The sequence below is a fragment of the Dendropsophus ebraccatus genome, chromosome 12, assembly GCF_027789765.1.
Source record: "Dendropsophus ebraccatus isolate aDenEbr1 chromosome 12, aDenEbr1.pat, whole genome shotgun sequence".
Classification (NCBI taxonomy): domain Eukaryota; kingdom Metazoa; phylum Chordata; class Amphibia; order Anura; family Hylidae; genus Dendropsophus; species Dendropsophus ebraccatus.
The window spans coordinates 11,502,806-11,521,601 of NC_091465.1; the positions used below are offsets into that span (position 1 = coordinate 11,502,806).

Sequence of the window (18,796 nt, forward strand, 5' to 3'; positions counted from 1 at the left end):
AGTGAATAACACTGATTATCTGGTGACAATGGCGTATGTCAGTCAATTCTGGAAGTCAATGACGTAGGAGCAGGAAATATATGAAAGCGTAAAAATATGTTAGGGTGTATTCACACCACAACTGTGCTGTCTGTGACACATATTGGTTGGCAACAACACTTTAGCCACAGAACCTAAACAGGTAATCGAGAAAACAACAAGAATGCAATCACTGACTATGCTTGGGATAATATGGTGTCTATATACGGTCTATGAAGCCCATGATCATCCCATTTTGACAATCTGCAAATATATAGAGGCCACAGAAGGCACAATCGTGGTGGAGCATCTCCCGAATGGCTGGTCTTGTTGGGTATTCTTGACATGTAGTGCTAAATATATACCAAAAGTTCTCTAAGGAAGGACAACCAGTGACCAGGGACTGGATCATGGAGGCCCAAGGCACGTCCTAAGCTGAGGTGAAGGCTAGCCCTTCTGATATGACCCCACAGAGCTGCTGTAAAGAAAACTGCTGAAAATGTTCCTGCTCACTAGAGATGAGCGAACCGGGTTCGGGTTCGAGTCGATCCGAACCTGAACTTTCGGTATTTGATTAGCTGGGGTTAATGACTATATCCATGATTTCCACTTGAGACTTGAGACTTGTAACTGAGGCTCCACTGATTCTGGCAGTGCTGCGAGACTGACCCTTACGGATGGCAGAAAATGTATTTTTCAGTTATATAAAGCAGGAATGCTTTGCTTTGGCTGTCCAGGCATGATGGGAAATGTAGTTTTGCAACAGCTGGAGAGCCGAAGGTTCCCCATCCCTGATACACACTCACCGGCCACTTTATTAGGTACACCATGCTAGTAACGGGTGGTCTTCTGCTGCTGTAGCCCATCTGCCTCAAAGTTGGAGGTACTGTGCGTTCAGAGATGCTCTTCTGCCTACCTTGGTTGTAACGGTTGGCTATTTGAGTCACTGTTGCCTTTCTATCAGCTCGAACCAGTCTGCCCATTCTCCTCTGACCTCTGGCATCAACAAGGCATTTCCGCCCACAGAACTGCCGCTCACTGGATGTTTTTTCTTTTTCGGACCATTCTGTGTAAACCCTAGAGATGGTTGTGCGTGAAAATCCCAGTAGATCAGCAGTTTCTGAAATACTCAGACCAGCCCTTCTGGCACCAACAACCATGCCACGTTCAAAGGCCTCACATCACCTTTCTTCACCATACTGATGCTCGGTTTGAACTGCAGGAGATTGTTTTGACCATGTCTACATGCCTAAATGCACTGAGTTGCCGCCATGTGATTGGCTGATTATAAATTAAGTGGTAACGTGCAGTTGGACAGGTGTACCTAATAAAGTGGCCATTGAGTGTAAAGCCATGGACAGACTGGGCAGAAAAACCAATGAAAGTGCTATCAGTTTGTATAATGGCTCTCGGGGTGGACATTCTATTAACTACCATAGTAATACTAATATTAATGGTTTTTATATGGCCACTCTGGGAGAAGAGAAACAATTACACATAATCCCTTATCCTTGCAATTCAATAAAAAGAGGAGCGGCGGTGCAACGTCCATGTGTTCCATGCCCCGGGGTCCTCGGAAAGATGTCGCCGTGTACGGATCATCAATCCTGACCCACGGCTGTCTTCAGACCTGTTCATATTTCCTATAACGTCAAAAGATTCCAGATGGATTGTATACTTTATACCGGTATCCAAGCCCCCAGAAAACGCAGGGAAATGCAGCTAATTGAATATTGACCAGAAACGTACCAGTCCATTAGGTGTTCAATGAACACGGTGCACATTGTTCTGTGCTGTCAATATATGGCGTCATGGAAGGATCCGGCAGGGAAGGCAAGCACTTTGGCCGCGCTAACAGGAAATTATCAATAAAAGAAAATTTCATCCTCCAAGTGAAACGCTATGGTCCTTTAGCTACTAGGAGAACTCAAAAAATATATGGAAGTGACCTTCTCAATTCAAGCGAAATAGTCTCCAACATGGTCTGATAGCACCATGATGGGAGCTGTAGTTTTGCAACAGGTAGCACAATGTGTATAATTATAACGCTCAGCGTGTTCTTATATCGACATTGTGGAGGCTGCAGATCTGCGACAGCTGTACAGACATGTGTTCATGTGCATGGGGAGGACAGTATGGCGGAATTAACGTTTGGCCGACAGGTACTGAAAATGTCACCATTGGCCATTTGGAATAGCCAGGAAGGACATGCATGTGACTTCTATTGTCTACGGCTAAAGGGTTTGTCTGCTGGGAGAGGCCCTGTATACTGGAATCAACTGAATGCTAGAGCCAGTGCCCCCAAGCCACAAAGCTTTAAAAGGGTAACTGGTTTCAGAAAGTTATATAGATTTGTAATTTACTTCTATTTAAAAACCTCAAGTCTTCCAGTACTTATCAGCTGATGTATGTCCTACAGGAAGTGGTGTATTCTTTCCAGTCGGACACAGTGCTCTCTGCTGCCACCTCTGTCTATGTCAGGAACTGTCCAGAGCAGCAGCAAATCCCATAGAAAACCTTTCCTGCTCTGGACAGTTCCTGACATGGACAGAGGTGTCAGTCTGGAAAGAATACATCACTTTCTGCAGGACATACAGCAGCTGATAAGTACTGAAAGACTGAAGATTTTTAAATAGAAGTATCCAGTTCCAATCTATAAAACCTTCTGAAAGCAGCTGATTTGAAAGAATAAGATTTTCGCCGGAGTACCCCTTTAATTGACTTCCTTTCCCAAGCATAGAGGAGCTAGGGTTGTCCATCACTCATATTGAAAAAAATAGAGTTTATTCTTTATTTTAAGGTTAGAGCTTAGATACAACTATTTAAAAGGTTGTCCAGGAATACCCAAATTCATTGCGCCACTCTTGTCTACAGGTCTTATCCGGTACTGCAGCTGATTCCCACTGAAGTATATAGGGCTGAGCTGCAATACCACTTACAGCCAATGAAGAAGAGTGGCGCTGTAACCATGGATAATAGCAGACAACTTTTCTTTATTTTTACTCCCCCTTTATTGGACAGCTTACTATAAGGATAAGCAGAGCTGGCCCTGTACGGTGTCACTACACCTCTATGTATATTCTGTATTGTAGATGATGCCATTAATATGCATTGAGAGCGCTGGCAGGAGGGAAAGACTCTATAAGACATTGGCACAAATGTAAAAGATTATGTATCACTTTATATGCATGCTACATATTTAATTCACTTTATATTCATTACTTCTCCCAATAATTGCATATTGTCACTCATTTTTCTACTTGTCCTTGAATTCTAAACCAAGGTAATAAGAGGGAATGACTGTAACCTTTAAAGCAGATAAACTGATATCTACCAAACCGTAATAAAAGGGAAAAGTCCTTAAAGGGGTCCCCCACTTTGGACAGTGACTTTTGGATAGGTCCCCCCAAATATAACCTAATTACAGGAAAACCCAGGGATCAGCTGTAATCTATTGGGATCGGTGACGGCAAGGACCGTATTACACAGCCCGATGGCTAATGTAAGGGAGCCCTGATCCATTAGATCAGCGCTCGTTTACTGAGCCTTTGACACGGCTCGATAATCGTACAGCAAGGGCTACATATATATATATATATATATATATATATATATATATATATATATTGTTAGTGATGTCCGTGCAGCCTTGCCTTAAAGGAGTACTCCATTCAGACATAACTTCTGTTATGTTGCTGCCCATGGTGAGACTAACAATTACTTTCATACTTGTTATTATCTATTCAGTCTCCTTCCTCCAGTTCTGAGCTGCTGCTTTCTGCTGAAGATACAAAAATCTGTGTGTGAGCTTTTCTCTCTGTCTCCACCTCCTCCCCCCTCCCTTCGGAGACAGATGATGTCCCTGACTGGCTTTGTCTGCAACATTGTAGCTTCTTCGTTCTATAAAGGGATGCTATACACTTTTTGGATTAGATGATGTGCCAAGAACCTTAACTTTCTCTTTAGCAGTACTTCAAAAAAAGTGATTTATATTTTAGCATTTGTACTGCAGCCATAACAGCGTGCACCTGCCTGTGTCTGTCTGTATATCAGTGGTTTAGGATGCTTGAGCAGTTCTGTGTTTAATAAAACAACATGACATTTGGGTAAAGCACGGCCATGCAAGTCTTTTATAGACAGGGGGTTACTCTTTGTACCAGCTCTCCCCTTGTGTAACAGATGAGGGTCCTCAATTTGAGTCCCCCCAACTGATAACTTCTTGTAGTATAGTAAAAATACATTATATAATCCAGACAAATACAATTGCTTTTTGAATACTATTTTATCTAAACAGCGGGGTGTATATTGCTTAGTATCTTAAAAAAGGGAACCGCTATGGGGTTTGCAGTTATGCCAGGTGATGGGAAGATGTTATTAGTAAATATCTCCTGGGTGTTTGAATTTATACTATCAAGCTGTCAATGTTATTGTACTTACTGGGGAAAAACTAGTTTGCTTGTCTACCCAGTACACATGGTAGAGGACATGCTCTTCTATTGTACTATTGGATACTTCATGGTGCACGGGTATTTCTCATTCTCTCCATTTCCAGGGGTGAGAGCATGGCTGGGAACAGTTACAGGGGAACTATCAGCAGGTTACTGCGCACAGGGTGCTGAGAAGAAAGGTATATCTCATCCTCTGCACTGTTCCTGTGCAGTTTTAGGCTATGTTCACAAAACGTAAGGTTCATATTAATCACGGTCGCTGTTGGAGATTTGAACAACGACTGTGATTTATACGAACCTTACATTGTGCTTCCTTCTGAGGGATCCCGGCCGGAGTGAATACACATGGGGAGAATTATCAAACATGGTGTAAAGTGAGACTGGCTCAGTTGCCCCTAGCAACCAATCAGATTCCACCTTTCATTCCTCACAGGCTCTTTTGAAAATGAAAGCTGGAATCTGATTGGTTGCTAGGGGCAACTGAGCCAGTTTCACTTTACACCATGTTTGATAAATCTTCCCCATAGTATACACTCCGTCCGGGATTCCTAGCGGCGCTGCGAGAAACTGATATGTCACTTTTCTGTGGCCGTCATTCATTGAACAGCGGACGCAGAAAACCCTGTCAATGCACACTATGGACTGCATCAGAACTCAGCAGCGCTTAAGATCATCCGGCCGGTACTGCAGTACTGGCCGTGAGGATCTTATCTGACATCGGCCGTTCTGTGACGGAACGGCCAGTGTCATACAGCGTCTGAACATAGCCTTAATGTTGTAATCTGTACAGTAAGGCTTAGCTTAGAGCACTGGCCGCCCCCCAGAGCATCGATCCGGCCCTGCCCTTGCAAACCCACTCCACTGATAATCATAAATAGGGGCGGGCCAGCCAGGGATAGATCAGTGCTCTTAGGGAGGGGCAATGCTGCAAACAGTCTTACCGTACAGAGCACTACATTAAAGCTGCAGGGAAACAGGAGGACATACCTTCCTCCTCAGTTTCTCCTGTGCACAATAGGGGGCTATCAGCAAGTTAGATGTGTTAGAGTTCCACTTTAATGTTGAACTGTGTTTGTAAGGTGCTATAAGAACGGACAGACAGACTTAGCAGCAGTACAGCAAAGAAGGGGTTACACCAGGCACTGAAATGCTGTGGCAACTGACAATGACATATGCAAAAGAAGGGTCCGTGGAGTCTCAGTTATGAGTCTCAAAACACGGGAATTAGCGATTGCTGTGTTTGTTGAACTGACAATGACAAGCTAAAAGAAGGGGGTGGGGGGATTACATTCTGGAGGCAGCACCATGTATATGCAGCAGTAGAGGCGCAAGTATAACACAACTGCCCAGAAGTTTAAGGATGGCCACAGATGACAGGAAGGCCTCTAAATTCAGTGAGGAACCCCCTGAAGGAGGCAGACAGGTTCACAGATTGCAGATAAACAACCCAACCCTCCATCTCTCCTGTACAAAGCAGTAGCTAAGCCCCGCCCTCACTTCCTGTGTTCGATCTTTGTCTTTTTGTTACTAGAGACGGACGGAGCAAAACAACAGACAACAAAAAGCAGGTTGCAAGCAAGTGAAACACCTGATGGACAAGTCTTTGTTCGGAAGTTAAGAGTCATTTTTGGTAAATAAAGTTGCCAAATATGTTATAAATCACATAGGAGGAAAGTTGTTTGGAAAAAAACAGCAACCAAAAACATATTTTGCAATACAACTTATGGACAGGGGTGGTTGTATCAGCTGTAATCTGCAGGGACCTGTCAGTAGCCGGTAGTGTTTATGTCCCTGCAGCATCACCACTGGGTCCCGTAGACACAGACGTGCCGCCAGGCTATGCTGGGAGTTAACACTGCCCTCCCCCGCCTGCATAAATTTTTTTTTTGGACTCTAGTAAAGCAAAAAGCACAATAATAAAAATCCTCCCGATGCTTCTGTCCAAATGATGAAGAGGTATTTAGGGTTTGTCACAGACTCCCGTGATTGCTTTCACTATATAATCATTCTTACTGTAGATGCAGGAAATAGAACTGGAGAACCGCAGAAAACCTCAGACACCATCGGCCCGCAACGGGGATATTTGTTGTTTTTTTGGGCTAGCCTGTCTTCTGTAACATATCATGTCTCCATGTCAGAATACTGTGTCACCCGAGCACCCGAATACACACGTAATAAGGAGAAATTATACTATTCTATGTAACGCTACAACTGCCCCGACAACAGGAAGACCCTGCACACATTACAGCACATGGCCCAGTACTATGGAAAGTGTCTTGCTGTATACGGCAGTAGAGAATACCTGATGCTTGAACAGAGCCGTAATGCTGCCATGTGCATGAGCCCTTGTGTTATACAAGAAAAGACTAAAACGATAATCATAGCCGTAGGACCATAGTGCTTGGATATTACAGTGAAACGACTTACGGAACCATAAGGGTTAAACAATATGATGGTAGACCTGCGCATGAGTGTTAGGACTATGGATACCAGAAGAACTGAGCACTATGCAGTTTAGGTGCAAGTTGGACGGCAAACACTATAGTTATACCACTAAGGGCCAGTTCACACAGCGCAAAAGCGGTGGAATTTCAGCGCTGAATCCATGCTGAAAATTCCACCCATAAAATTGCTGCAGCGCCAGTTTTCATTAAGTTCGTTGTAAATTCCGCTCTGTAGTTCATACAGCTGAATTTCTGCTCGGAACGTTCTGTGGCGGATCCTCTTTCCGCCAGAAGAATGGACATGTTTATTCTTCCGCTGGCGGAATCCTATAGAAATCAATGGGGCTTTGTATTTCCTCTCTGAAATTTTTACAGCGCAGAATTTCCTCACGGAATCGTAAAAAAAAAAAACGTTTAAAAACAACTTTGCAAAACGATGTCTCCCTCACATATTTCCGTGTGGAAAGTCTGTGCGAAAACGCCGCTTGCATTTCACGTGGAATGCACATGGAATATGCGACAATTCCGCACCGAATTCCACAAGTGCTGATTTTGGGTGGATCACTTTCCTTGCTGCTCCTTGTGAACTGGCCCTAAGACCATAGAAGACTGGTGCTTGGGTCTTCCCCAAATTATTTGGGGAACCAGAAAATTTGAGCTTTGACTCCTTTAAGTTTGCACACTCTATAATTATAGCTCTAAGACCATTAAAGATTGGTTCTTCGGTATTAGAGCTCCTGTGTGGACATGTGAGGAACCAAAAGATTTAAGCCATAACTCTTTTAGGATGGTACGTCTATAGTTATAAGAGCTGTAAGACTTTAGAAGATCGGCCTTTAGGTGTTAGAAATTTGGACACTGTATAGTTATAACTCTAAGGGTATGTTCACAATGAGTAATATAGGTGGAGAGCTCCGCCGCAGAATCCCGCTTGTCTCAGTGTCTCTATGGGATGGCTCACGTGCCTCCACTCCTGCCGCTCTCCGCTCAAAGAATTGAAACTGTGTGACACTAATGCAGGCGGGAATTCCACCTGTTTTACTCAGTGTGAACTGGCCCTAAGACTATAGAAGACTGGATCTTGGGTCTTCGAGCTATGGACATAGATTTGAGCAATGACTCTTTTAGGATAGTACTCTATGATTATAGCTCTAAGACCATGGACAATTGGTACTTCTTCATTAGAACTACTATATGGACGTTTGTGGAATCAGAAGAATTGCTCTTCTAGGTGTGTGAAGCACGGCATGCTCTATAAGACTATAGAAAACACATAAAGAACATGTTCTTTGCTATCCTCGCCCCATCTCTGTCATTATTGATTCCCGAAGCATTGAACCCAATGTGCGCATCCTGTATGACTCCATCAGCGGTTCATTTACATTAGAAAAGACTGAGAGAATGAGCGGAGCGAAGCCGATCCCAACCTTGAGAGTAGATACGCAGCATCTGTCCCGATGACCTTGTACAATCAGTCATCGAGGTATTATCCGGCTACCAGAGCATCACTTCCTGCATCACATCAGTCTATAAGACCGATCAAGTATCAGATACGGCCCATGACATCATTGTTCTGCCGGCAACACAAACAGGCTTCTACATGTCGTGATATCACAACTATCTTCTTCTAAGAGGAATTGGTTTTATATGTCATTCTATGACATCACTTACATTTTATAACAAGAGAATAGGCTTTTCTACATCATAGCAGTGACATTGCTAACTATATAACTACAATACACCATACCGATGACATCACTAACTATATAACTAAAATACATCATAGCAGTGACATTGCTAACTATACAACTACAATACATCATACCGATGACATCACTAACTATATAACTAGAAAATATCACACCAATGACATCACTAACTATATAACTAGAATATATCACACCGATGACATCACTAACTATATAACTAGAATACATCATACTAATGACATCACTAACTATATAACTAGAATACATCATAGCAGTGACATCACTACCTACATGAGTAGGATACATCATACCGATGACATCACTAACTATATAACTACAATACACCATACCGATGACATCACTAACTATATAACTAGAATACATCATAGCAGTGACATTGCTAACTATACAACTACAATACATCATACCGATGACATCACTAACTATATAACTAGAAAATATCACACCAATGACATCACTAACTATATAACTAGAATATATCACACCGATGACATCACTAACTATATAACTAGAATATATCACACCGATGACATCACTAACTATATAACTACAATACACCATACCGATGACATCACTAACTATATAACTAGAATACATCATAGCAGTGACATCACTACCTACATGAGTAGGATACATCATACCGATGACATCACTAACTATATAACTAGAATACATCATACTGATGACATCACTAACTATATAACTAGAATACATCATACTGATGACATCACTAACTATATAACTAGAATACATCATACTGATGACATCACTAACTATATAACTAGAATATATCACACCGATGACATCACTAACTATATAACTAGAATACATCACACCGATGACATCACTAACTATATAACTAGAATACATCGTACTGATGACATCACTAACTATATAACTAGAATATATCACACCGATGACATCACTAACTATATAACTAGATTACATTATACCGATGACATCACTAACTAAATAGGCTTTTCTACATCATACTCATTACATCACTACTATTTCTATATAAACTGACTTTTATACATCACACCACATCATAACGATGACATCACTACTTATATAAATGGAATACATCATACTGCTGACATCACTACCTACATGAATAGGATACATCATACTGAAGACATCACTACCTACATAAATAGGACACATCATACCGATGACATCACTACTTATATAAATAGAATATATCATACCGATGACATCACTACCTACATAAATAGGATACATCATATCGATGATAAAAAGGATTGCAAACATCAAACCAATGACACCACTGCTGACCTAATAGTTTTTTAACCATCTTTCCGATGACATCACAGCTTACATGACTAGGCTTACTATACAATACATCACAGCAATGGCATCGCTGATACATAAATGGGTTTTTATACACTGATATGAACAGGCGTTAACACCCCACACCAGTGACATCACAATCTATACAAACAGGTTTTTATACATCATACCTGTGACATCACTATGTACATAACTATGTATATAACATACACCAGAGCATGATGGGGGTTGTGGTTCTGCAACGTAGAAAAAGCCACAGGTTGGGACCACAGCCTTAGATCAACAGTTTATTCCACCTCTGGAGGCGCTGCAGGTAATCTGGGCACTTGCTGCTAAATTCTTCAAAATAAGCTCCTAACAGGGTGTCCTGCTGCTAAGACCCCCAGTGATCAGCTGTGATATGCACAGAATTTAGCAGCAAGTGTTCAAATTCTTTGCAGCTCCCCCACAGGTGAAATGAGGTATTACACATTAGTGAATTGTACATGTAATGTGGTGTTCCCCAACCTGTGGCTCTCCGGCTGGTAGGAATTACTACTATCTATCAATAGCCAAAGGCTGTTGGGCAAGATGGGAGTTGTAGTAGTGTAACAGTCGGAGAGGCACAGGTTGTTATAAGCTTCAGTAAGTGAAGGGGTTAATCCTTATGTCTCTTCCTTTTGGATGTATGTGCACAGTGAGCTTCTTCTCCTCCGTGTGCAGCCAGCACAATGAAGCCGCTTTTCCAGGACAAAGGCTTCTATCACAGCCACATGGGAGCCGGACAAAGAGCCGGGCGCTGGTATGGGCAGGGGACGCGGGCACGCCAGCCTGGCTCCCGCAACGTGCTGCTAATTGCACAGGCTAAAATGTGCTATGAGGGTAATGAGAGAGAGAGAGAGACTGTCAGAGCATTAATATGCATGTCACTGGGTACAGAGACACCGGCGCGGCATCCTCTCCACACCGGGGGAATGAGGTCAGCCGCTGGATTACACCGGGGATGTGGGCACTGTGCCCTGTCAGGACCAGGTCACACAGCTCATTCCTACCAGGGCCATGGGGGCAGATGGGCACAGCCTATGGGAGACACCGAGAGGAGACTGCTGGTAACTAGATGGCAGGAGGATTCCTCAGCAACCAATTTACATAGGCAGCGAGAGCAGTGCCAGGAAAGTACCAGGGCGCTGCCAGCCTGGGGATCCCTACAGTGACTGCAGAATGATGGCATTGTTAGGAGGAGGGCTGTGTAACCAGGCGCCTGGGAAACTGATATCATATACTGAGACGTTATACTGAGGCATTATACCCTGAGACATTATACCCTGAGGCATTATACTGAGATATTATATCCTGAGACATTATACCCTGAGACATTATATCCTGAGGCATTATACTGAGATATTATATCCTGAGGCATTATACTGAGGCATTATACCCTGAGACATTATACCCTGAGGCATTATACTGAGATATTATATCCTGAGACATTATACCCTGAGGCATTATACCCTGAGGCATTATACTGAGATATTATATCCTGAGGCATTATACTGAGATATTATATCCTGAGACATTATATCCTGAGACATTATACTGAGATATTATATCCTGAGACATTATACTGAGATATTATATCCTGAGACATTATATCCTGAGACATTATAGCCTGAGGCATTATACTGAGATATTATACTGAGACATTATATCCTGAGAGATTATACTGAGAGATTATATCCTGAGACATTATATTCTGAGGCATTATACTGAGATATTATATCCTGAGACGTTATACCCTGAGACATTATAGCCTGAGACATTATACTGAGATATTATATCCTGAGACATTATATTCTGAGATATTATACCGAGACATTAAATCCTGAGACATTATACTGAGACGCTATATCCTGAGACATTATACTGAGATATTATACTGAGACGCTATATCCTGAGACATTATACTGAGACGCTATATCCTGAGATATTAAACTGAGACGTTATACCCTGAGGCATTATAGCCTGAGACATTATACTGAGACGCTATATCCTGAGACACTATACTGAGATATTATACTGAGACATTATATCCTGAGATATTATACTGAGACATTATATCCTGAGATATTATACTGAGACGTTATATCCTGAGACATTATACTGAGGCGCTATATCCTGAGACATTATACTAAGATATTATACTGACACGTTATATCCTGAGACATTATACCGAGACGTTATATCCTGAGACATTATACCGAGACGTTATATCCTGAGACATTATACCGAGACGTTATATCCTGAGACATTATACCGAGACGTTATATCCTGAGACATTATACCGAGATGTTATATCTTGAGACATTATATCCTGAGACATTATACCGAGAAATTATATCCTGAGACATTATACCCTGAGACGTTATATCCTGAGACATTATACTAAGAAATTATATCCTGAGACATTATTCCGAGACGTTATACCCTGAGACGTTATACCCTGAGATGCTATATCCTGAGACGTTATACCCCGAGATGCTATATCCTGAGACATTATACCCTGAGACGTTATATCCTGAGACATTATACGCTGAGACATTATATCCTGAGACATTATACCCTGAGAGCTTATACTGAGACGTTCTACTGAGACATTATATCCTGAGATATTATACTGAGACGTTATATCCTGAGACATTATACTGGGATGTTATATCCTGAGACATTATACTGAGACGTTAAATCCTGAGACATTATACTGAGACATTATACCCTGAGACATTACATCCTGAGACGTCATATCCTGAGACATTATATCCTGAGACATTATACCTTGAGACATTATACCCTGAGACGTTACATCCTGAAATATTATACTGAGATATTATACTGTCATATTATAATGAGATATTATATCCTGAGACATTATACTGAGACGTTATATCCTGAGACATTATACTGAGATGTTATACTGTAATATTATACTGAGACTAAGAAGCTATATTCTGAGACATTATACTGAGACGTTATACTGTAATTATACTGAGACATTGTATCCTGAGATATTACACTGAGATATTATACTGAGACTGAGATGCTATATTCTGAGACATTATAGTGAGACGTTATACTGTAATTTTATACTGAGACATTATATCCCGAGACATTATAGTGAGATTTTATACTGAGACTGAGATGCTATATTCTGAGACATTATACTGTAATTTTATACTGAGACATTATAGTGAGACGTTATAGCCTGAGAAATTATACTGTAATATTATACTGAGACATTATACTGTAATATTATACTGAGATATTATATCCCGAGACATTATACTGAGAAATTATACTGTAATATTATACTGAGACATTATACTGAGACGTTGAGACATTATACTGATATGTTATATTCTAAATAGAGATGAGCGAACCGGGTTCGGGTCCATCCAAACCCGATCGTTCGGCATTTGATTAGCGGGGGCTGCTTAACTTGGATAAAGCTCTAAGGTTGTCTGGAAAACATGGATACAGCCAATGACTATATACATGATTTCCACATAGCCTTAGGGCTTTATCCAACTTCAGCAGCCACCGCTAATCAAATGCCGAACGTTCGGGTTCGGATGGACTCCAGCATGCTCGAGGTTCGCTCATCTCTAATCCTAAACCATTATATACTGGCTGGGACATTATACTGCAATATTATACCGAGATATTACATCCTGAGACATTATAGTGATAACTTATTTTGAGACTGACACATTATATCCAAGGACTAATACATTCTATCCTGAGCCATTGTATACAGAGACGTTATACTGAGCCATTATATCCCGAGACTGAGACGTTATATCCTGAGATATTATACTGAGCTATTATATCCAGAGACTGAGATGTTATATGCTGAGACGTTATACTGAGCCATTATATCCAGAGACTGAGACGTTATATCCTGAGATATTATACTGAGCCATTATATCCCGAGACTGAGACGTTATATCCTGAGATATTATACTGAGCCATTATATCCTGAGATTGAGACGTTATATCCTGAGATATTATACTGAGCCATTATATCCCGAGATTGAGACGTTATATCCTGAGATATTATACTGAGCCATTATATCCAGAGACTGAGACGTTATATCCTGAGATATTATACTGAGCCATTATATCCTGAGATTGAGACGTTATATCCTGAGACGTTATACTGAGCCATTATATCCTTAGAGTGATATGTTATATCCTGGGACATTATATCCTGACAATATAATGAGATATACCAGCAAAATATTATATCTCTGAACATTATACCATGAGCCATTATATGCAGAGACTTTATACCCTGGAGCTTTATACCATGAGACTTTACACCCTGGGGTATTATACTAGGAATTATATCCTGAGATAATCAGATGTTATCCTAATGCAGTGTATCCTGAGACATTACAGAAAGATATTATATATTTAGACATTATATGCAGAGACATTATACCCTGAGCATGATATGCAGAGACTTTATACCCTGGGGTGTTACACTGATCATTATACCCTGATCATTATATGCAGAGACTTTATACCCAATGTGTTACACTGATCATTATACCCGGATCATTATATGCAGAGACTTTGTACCCAGGGTGTTACACTGATAACTATACCCTGAAGCATGATATGCAGAGACTTTGTACCCTGGGGTGTTACACTGATCATTATACCCTGAAGCATTATATGCAGAGACTTTATACCCAGGGTGTTACACTGATCATTATACCCTGATCATTATATGGAGACATTATAACTAGAGTTATAATACTCCCATTACACCGCCACATATAGGTAATGTCATCTCTACTGATGGATTGTGGGGGCAGAAGGATCTGTATTCGGCTCCCCGTCCCCCACCATACCATCCATGTGGCTCTGTATACAAAGACGCCGCACTTTCCACAGCTCAAACTTCCAGCAGCGCCCCCATGTCCTGAGGTATGATGCCCCTTACCCCTCCCCCATACACACACATGTCACTCTCCATATGTATAAGGGGGCAGCTATGTTATAGGAGAGTGGTGCACATGGCTAATAAAGGAAACCATAGAAGAAGTCTGCGTGTGTATATATATATATATATATATATATATATATATATATATATATATGAAACTATTTGTGTCGCTTTGTGTTGATGAAGCAATGTATATCACTAGATACACACACATATATGATTACTACCTATATATCCAATACATATATATATATACTACTCTCCATACCTACATCTTGTACATATAGAAACCCCTATAACCCTTACATATACACAGACTAAGTAATCCCCATATAACCTCACACTTACACATACAAGTATCTTCCATCATATACACATTTACATATAGTTACCCTTATACCCTCATACATATACACACACACATATAGTTACCCTTATACCCTCATACATATACACACACATATAGTTACCCTTATACCCTCACACATATATACACACACATATAGTTACCCTTATACCCTCATACATATACACACACATATAGTTACCCTTATACCCTCACACATATACATACTTACACATATAGTTACCCTTATACCCTCACACATATATACACACACATATAGTTACCCTTATACCCTCACACATATACACATTTACATATAGTTACCCTTATACCCTCACACATATACACACACATATAGTTACCCTCATACCCTCACACATATACATACTTACACATATAGTTACCCTTATACCCTCACACATATATACACACACATATAGTTACCCTTATACCCTCACACATATACACATTTACATATAGTTACCCTTATACCCTCACACATATATACACACACATATAGTTACCCTTATACCCTCACACATATACACACACATATAGTTACCCTTATACCCTCACACATATACATACTTACACATATAGTTACCCTTATACCCTCACACATATACACACACATATAGTTACCCTTATACCCTCATACATATACATACTTACACATATAGTTACCCTTATACCCTCACACATATACACACACATATAGTTACCCTTATACCCTCACACATATATACACACACATATAGTTACCCTTATACCCTCACACATATACACACACATATAGTTACCCTTATACCCTCATACATATACACACACATATAGTTACCCTTATACCCTCACACATATACACACACATATAGTTACCCTTATACCCTCACACATATACACACACTTACCCCCTCATACATACTTGCCCCATCATACACACACTTACCCCCTCATACCTACACCTGCCTCCTCATACATACACTTGCCCCCTCACACATACACTTGCCCCCTAACACATACACTTGCCCCCTCACACATACACTTGCTCCATCATACACACACATGCCCCCTCATACACACACATGCCCCCTCATACACACACATGCCCCCTCATACACACTGCTGTCCCTCATACAAACACTTACCCCCCTCATACATACACTTACCCCCTCATACATACAATTGCCCCATCATACATACACTTGCCCCCTCATACATACACTTGCCCCCTCATACACACTGCTGTCCCTCATACAAACACTTACCCCCTCATACATACACTTACCCCCTCATACATACAATTGCCCCATCATACATACACTTGCCCCCTCATACACACTGCTGTCCCTCATACAAACACTTACCCCCTCATACATACACTTACCCCCCTCATACATACACTTGCCCCCCATACATACAATTGCCCCATCATACATACACTTGCCCCCTCATACATACACTTGCCCCCTCAGACACACACTTGCCCCCTCAGACACACACTTGCCCCCTCATACACACACTTACCCCCTCATACATACACACACTTACCCCCTCACACACACACACTTGCCCCCTCATACATACATACATACATACACACTTGCCCCCTCATACATACACACACTTGCACCCTCATACATACATACATACATACACACTTGCCCCCTCATACACACACTTGCCCCCTCATACACACACTTACCCCCTCACACACACACACTTGCCCCCTCATACATACATACATACATACACACTTGCCCCCTCATACACACACTTGCCCCCTCATACACACACTTACCCCCTCATACATACATACACACTTGCCCCCTCATACACACACTTGCCCCCTCACACACACACACTTGCCCCCTCATACATACATACATACATACACACTTGCCCCCTCATACATACACACACTTGCACCCTCATACATACATACATACATACATACACACTTGCCCCCTCATACACACACTTGCCCCCTCATACACACACTTACCCCCTCATACACACACTTACCCCCTCATACATACACACACTTACCCCCTCAAACACACACACTTGCCCCCTCATACATACATACATACACACTTGCCCCCTCATACATACACACACTTGCCCCCTCATACATACATACATACATACATACACACTTGCCCCCTCATACACACACTTGCCCCCTCATACACACACTTACCCCCTCATACACACACTTGCCCCCTCATACATACACACACTTGCCCCCTCATACACACACTTGCCCCCTCATACATACATACACACTTGCCCCCTCATACACACACTTGCCCCCTCATACACACACTTGCCCCCTCATACATACATACACACTTGCCCCCTCATACATACACACACTTGCCCCCTCATACACACACTTGCCCCCTCATACATACACACACTTGCCCCCTCATACACACACTTGCCCCCTCATACATACATACATACATACATACTTGCCCCCTCATACACACAATTGCCCCCTCATACATACATACTTGCCCCCTCATACATACATACTTGCCCCCTCATACATACATACTTGCCCCCTCATACATACATACATACATACTTGCCCCCTCATACATACATACTTGCCCCCTCATACATACATACTTGCCCCCTCATACATACATACATACATACTTGCCCCCTCATACACACACTTGCCCCCTCATACATATATTTCCCCCCTCACACCTGCCCTTGCCCCTTGCCGGTGCCGCCCCCTCACCTGGCTCCGGGTGGTGTGCGGGTGCTGCCGGGGGCTCCCTGCTGGACCTGGTGATGGAGTATAGCGCCAGCTCCCCGCCTGTACCGCTGCTGTACCGCTCCGGTACCGCTCCTGTAGCGCAGCTGCCGCTCTCCCCGCCGCTCCGGCTTCTATAGGCTTTTATGTGGCGCTCTCCTTTGTTTTGATCCGGGCTCCTACCACTCCGCCGCGGCACAGAGGGGGCGAGGCTCCGTCATCCCGACACCACAGCCGGGCAGAGGGGCGGCGGGGAGCCGGGGGAGCTGTCCGCGGTGCTGAGCTCTGCTGTGCCCGGAGGAGGCGGCACCGTGCGCCCGGGGCGCTGATCCGGCAGGAGCGGCGCCTCCCCGCGCTGCCCGCGCTTGGTACGAGCCCCAGTATATATAGGAGTGCGCGGTGACGGGAGCCGGCACTACTGCTCAGCTGCCGGGGGTCTGACAGGCGGGCACCGAGCCTGGACCGACCGACAGCACAGCACAGCACAGCACAGCACGGCACGGCACGGCACGGCACAGCACGTCCGCTGAATACAGATGTAGCAGAGCTGAGGCTGTCAGGCAACTCTGTGCGCCCTGCATTATTTATACACGGTGACATCACGCCTCGTTACGCTTCAGCCATACTCCTCTATGCAGAGCGATGATTCCAGCTCTGCTACATCTCCAGCTTTCCCAGGTCCCTGAATGGTTTATTGACTCTACTGATTTTTTTTTAGTATTTTTTCTGTGTATCTGTCCCTGAG

At 42.5% G+C, this 18,796-nt stretch overlaps 1 protein-coding gene across 1 annotated transcript in view; it reads right to left on the bottom strand.

Moving 5' to 3' along the window:
• The window catches only part of DISP3 (dispatched RND transporter family member 3), a 77,845-nt gene extending 59,479 nt beyond the window's left edge, over positions 1 to 18,366 (bottom strand). The window contains exon 1 of the mRNA XM_069947346.1: positions 18,037 to 18,366. The gene's annotated coding sequence lies outside the window, so the exon portion shown is untranslated. The remainder of the gene's footprint in view (positions 1 to 18,036) is intronic.
• Between the last annotated feature and the right edge of the window lie 430 nt (positions 18,367 to 18,796).